Raw genomic sequence first — 5,000 nt, 5'->3', positions numbered from 1 at the left:
CCCGCCTGTCCCTATTAATCATTACCTCGGGTTCCGAAAACCAACAAAATAGAACCGAGGTCCTATTCCATTATTCCATGCACACAGTATTCAGGCGGGCTTGCCTGCTTTAAGCACTCTAATTTGTTCAAAGTAAACGTGCCGGCCCACCGAGACACTCAATAAAGAGCACCCTGGTAGGATTTCAACGGGGTCCGCCTCGGGACGCACGAGCACGCACGAGGCGGTCGCACGCCTTCGGCTCGCCCCACCGGCAGGACGTCCCACGATACATGCCAGTTAAACACCGACGGGCGGTGAACCAACAGCGTGGGACACAAATCCAACTACGAGCTTTTTAACCGCAACAACTTTAATATACGCTATTGGAGCTGGAATTACCGCGGCTGCTGGCACCAGACTTGCCCTCCAATAGATACTCGTTAAAGGATTTAAAGTGTACTCATTCCGATTACGGGGCCTCGGATGAGTCCCGTATCGTTATTTTTCGTCACTACCTCCCCGTGCCGGGAGTGGGTAATTTGCGCGCCTGCTGCCTTCCTTGGATGTGGTAGCCGTTTCTCAGGCTCCCTCTCCGGAATCGAACCCTGATTCCCCGTTACCCGTTACAACCATGGTAGGCGCAGAACCTACCATCGACAGTTGATAAGGCAGACATTTGAAAGATGCGTCGCCGGTACGAGGACCGTGCGATCAGCCCAAAGTTATTCAGAGTCACCAAGGCAAACGGACCGGACGAGCCGACCGATTGGTTTTGATCTAATAAAAGCGTCCCTTCCATCTCTGGTCGGGACTCTGTTTGCATGTATTAGCTCTAGAATTACCACAGTTATCCAAGTAACGTGGGTACGATCTAAGGAACCATAACTGATTTAATGAGCCATTCGCGGTTTCACCTTAATGCGGCTTGTACTGAGACATGCATGGCTTAATCTTTGAGACAAGCATATGACTACTGGCAGGATCAACCAGGGAGCTGCGTCAACTAGAGCTGAGCAGCCGGCCGCCCGGGAGTGTGTCCCGGGGGCCCGCGCGAACACGCAAGCGTCCGCTCAATCATTCTGCAAACAGGAGGAGGCTGAGCTCCCCTGCACAATACACCTCGAAACCCTCTCAGGTCCCGGCGGCGCGCAGCGCCGTCCCAAGTACTTGGTCGGGTTCGAGAGAGGCGCAATCGCCCGGAGTTAGGCGAGTAGACGCTTTCGGTGCGACCACCCGTGCTCCCAACTGAGCTTGCCGCTGCCGACAGAGGCCCGGGAGCGTGCTGTCGTGGCATTGCCGGCGGGAGACAACACGCGCCACCTACGGTGACCGGCAGCTCCAACGCCAGCGCCACAGAAGGACAAAAGCCCCACTTGGGTGCCGAAGCGAACTCTCCCAGCACAGCGCACGCGCCAACACATCCGCACAGCTGCGATACAAACCACCAGCGAGAACCGCTGGGGCGACCGAGCAGCAGACGGCGTCGCGGCGCCGAGCGCCGGGCGGCGGCGCATCCTCAACGCACACAGTCCTCAATCGGACCAGCACACTGAAGATGTCCACCGCGCTTCGCACCGGGCCCGCGAGGACCTACTTTGGCCGCACGGCGCCGCGCGCAGGGTGCGCCGGCGCGCAGCTGCGACGCCTGCCGCGTCCGTCGGCCGGCGCGCCTGCCACTGGCCGCCCCCACCAGCCGGCTGTAGCGCGTGCGCCCACGCACCGCGCGGCCAGCACGCCGGGAGGCGCCCCCTCACCGGCCGGGGACGGTCCCACCCAGCCACCGCCGCGTATCGCTTCACACCCAGATGCCGTTCAGTTTCGTCGGCATGGTGGGTATCGCTGGAACAACCGGTTAGTACCTCAACCTACCGTCGCCATCACCGATTCACCCCTAGCGAGAACAACCGCACCACAACGGGTTACCATTTGTTCATTTGCGTAACTTCACCAGAAAACGTATGCGTCCATCGCCATTTGCAACTTCCACGATTATTGCATGCCTGTGTCAGGTGTCACACCACACTACGTCTGCCCACATACACGCAACAAAATGTGCACGCCTAGACAATACGTGGAAGGTGGCCCCCGTACGTATGCGATGTCCATTGCTCGAACGACTGTCAACCGGCCTCTGTAGCATGTCGCAGATATGGAACGCGGTGCACCATGCTATCACGGTGTGTGAGGAGAGACGACTAGGTCCGAATACATCAACAGACAGCTCATGCTGATCGCCATCCACGGCGTCCGTTCCTCCCACACGTCTCTATGGCGTACCACACTGCAATCCAGCTGTCATAGGGAGACGACACGTAGCTGCGTGCACAATATTTGCACTGTATGGTCCGCCGTTTTTGGGCGCAGTCGTTGTACGGTCACACATGTGCCACGATGTATCATTCAGTACATAAGGACGAATGTGCAGTACAGATTGTGGTTTACGCGTACGACATCAGCGGACAGTTGACACAGGCCGCACCACAACGTAGCCTGAGTACGTCGCATGCGAAGGGCATTGAACATGCAAACTTCTCACCAACCAGCTTGCGAAGGCAGGGGGCAAGGTGGGGACGTGGGGAGGTGTGGGGGGGGGGGGGGGGCGCGGCATGTACGTCCTGCTGCCATCCACATTACAGTGTACAGCAGGAGCATGTGGAAAGTCAGCAAGACTTGCAAGGTGTTTAACATGAAGCGATACACAGGGGAGCGGGCAGTGCGAGTAGCGAACTATATTGCGAGGGTTGCGGGTGGGCAACACTACACTAATTGAACGAGTCGTATAACAATTACAGAGCAGGTTTAGGCGACAACGTGGGTTACGTTAGCGGACAACGTGGGTTACGTTAGCGGACAACGTGGGTTACGTTAGCGGACAACGTGGGTTACGTTAGCGGACAACGTGGGTTACGTTAGCGGACAACGTGGGTTACGTTAGCGGACAACGTGGGTTACGTTAGCGGACAACGTGGGTTACGTTAGCGGACAACGTGGGTTACGTTAAGGCACAACGTGGGTTAGGTTAAGGCACAACGTGGGTTAGGTTAAGGCACAACGTGGGTTAGGTTAAGGCACAACGTGGGTTAGGTTAAGGCACAACGTGGGTTAGGTTAAGGCACAACATGGGTTAGGTTAAGGCACAACATGGGTTAGGTTAAGGCACAACATGGGTTAGGTTAAGGCACAACATGGGTTAGGTTAAGGCACAACATGGGTTAGGTTAAGGCACAACATGGGTTAGGTTAAGGCACAACATGGGTTAGGTTAAGGCACAACATGGGTTAGGTTAAGGCACAACATGGGTTAGGTTAAGGCACAACATGGGTTAGGTTAAGGTACAACATGGGTTAGGTTAAGGTACAACATGGGTTAGGTTAAGGTACAACATAGGTTAGGTTAAGGTACAACATAGGTTAGGTTAAGGTACAACATAGGTTAGGTTAAGGTACAACATAGGTTAGGTTAAGGTACAACATAGGTTAGGTTAAGGTACAACATAGGTTAGGTTAAGGTACAACATAGGTTAGGTTAAGGTACAACATAGGTGAGGTTAAGGTACAACATAGGTTAGGTTAAGGTACAACATAGGTTAGGTTAAGGTACAACATAGGTTAGGTTAAGGTACAACATAGGTTAGGTTAAGGTACAACATAGGTTAGGTTAAGGTACAACATAGGTTAGGTTAAGGTACAACATAGGTTAGGTTAAGGTACAACATAGGTTAGGTTCGGTTACACGTTGTTGTAAGGAAAGGTGTAGGGGGGGGGGGGCGGGGGCGGCAGGTTCGTTGATAGTGATTATAGTAAGTGAATGCTTGTGACATGATCAGATTTGTCACGTCAGGATGCACCTTTGGCTTATTAGAGGCGGCGCTCCAATTCTATGCTTGTGTCACACCTGTGTCTTTGAGTCATGTCATTGTTTGTGCGCTGTGACAGGAGGTACTATTGTGATGTTGGGTGCACCGTTGTATAGGACATGTGTGGGTGTTGGTGCCTTATCTGCGCAATGGTGGATGTCGAAAGGGTGGGATATTCTATTTTCCGCATGGACCTCCTGGTCTGGTTGTGATAGTGTGGATTGTGTAATGTGGCGGAGAGGATGCACTGGATGTTGTTCCATGCTGGTGCTTACGTATTGTATGTGCGCCTGTTAGAAGCAGAGAGTGGTGCGTGATCAGAGTGTCTGGCTGACGTGTGGTTCCCATTGTGGGCAGACTCTTTCAGCATGTATACGGACAGTTGTATATATTTTCTGTAGTTTGATGGCTCTGCATTGATTACTAATCAGCGCCGTGTGTACGGGTAATCTGGTTCCAGTCCAAAATGTTCCATCTGTGTACATTAGTGACAAAGACTCCCCCCATGCAGTGGGGCTCGGTCTGTTATAACTCTTCCGCGTAATATATTTGCGCCACGTTTTTGCGACTGCGAGTGCGAGTGCGAGTGCGAGTGCAACGCGCATGGGGACCGACATGCTGATGGCTCGGTATCGGACGCCGTACAGTGAGCAACGCGATCGCGTCTCTCGCTCGTAAGTGGTACAGGTCGCGGCTCATGTATACGGACAGCGGGAATGTCGCATATTGGAAATAACTCTTCATGAAACGCAAGTTATAGGGGTGGATTGCACTTTACGAGTGCGGGAAACGTCCGCCGTTCATCCGCTGGAGGTGCGAGTTTGGCGGTTGGGGTGGTCCACGAACGGGTGCGGGTAGAGTCATTGCCGGTCCACGGCTTCGTGCGGCAGAGCCACTGGAGAATGGGTGCTATGGTCGACAGAGGCTGCAGGCTTTGTGGGTGGCGTCGAAAGGCGGGCACTGTGGCGCCATCGCTGTCTTAATCGGCTTGGCGTCGCATAGATGGCGGTATCGTCGTTGGAGGAGGTCATGTTGCGGGAGACCTACAGATGGCGGTATGTTTTGTGGTGCGGACGTAGTGTTGTCAGATGCGCATAGATGGCGGTATTGCATGTGGTGTCGCCCTATTTGCATAGATGGCGATACTGTTTTGCCGGCATGG

General features: G+C 54.0%; 1 non-coding gene across 1 annotated transcript in view; it reads right to left on the bottom strand.

Moving 5' to 3' along the window:
* The window catches only part of LOC124772904, a 1,909-nt gene extending 934 nt beyond the window's left edge, over positions 1 to 975 (bottom strand). Inside the window, exon 1 of the ribosomal RNA XR_007014359.1 lies at positions 1 to 975. This exon is cut by the window's left edge and continues 934 nt beyond it. This is a non-coding gene — a ribosomal RNA (small subunit ribosomal RNA).
* Between the last annotated feature and the right edge of the window lie 4,025 nt (positions 976 to 5,000).

Source organism: Schistocerca piceifrons, unplaced genomic scaffold (genome assembly GCF_021461385.2).
Source record: "Schistocerca piceifrons isolate TAMUIC-IGC-003096 unplaced genomic scaffold, iqSchPice1.1 HiC_scaffold_943, whole genome shotgun sequence".
NCBI classification, from domain to species: Eukaryota; Metazoa; Arthropoda; class Insecta; order Orthoptera; family Acrididae; genus Schistocerca; species Schistocerca piceifrons.
The sequence above is the reverse complement of the archived record's forward strand: the minus strand, read 5'-3'. Positions and strand labels throughout refer to the sequence as shown.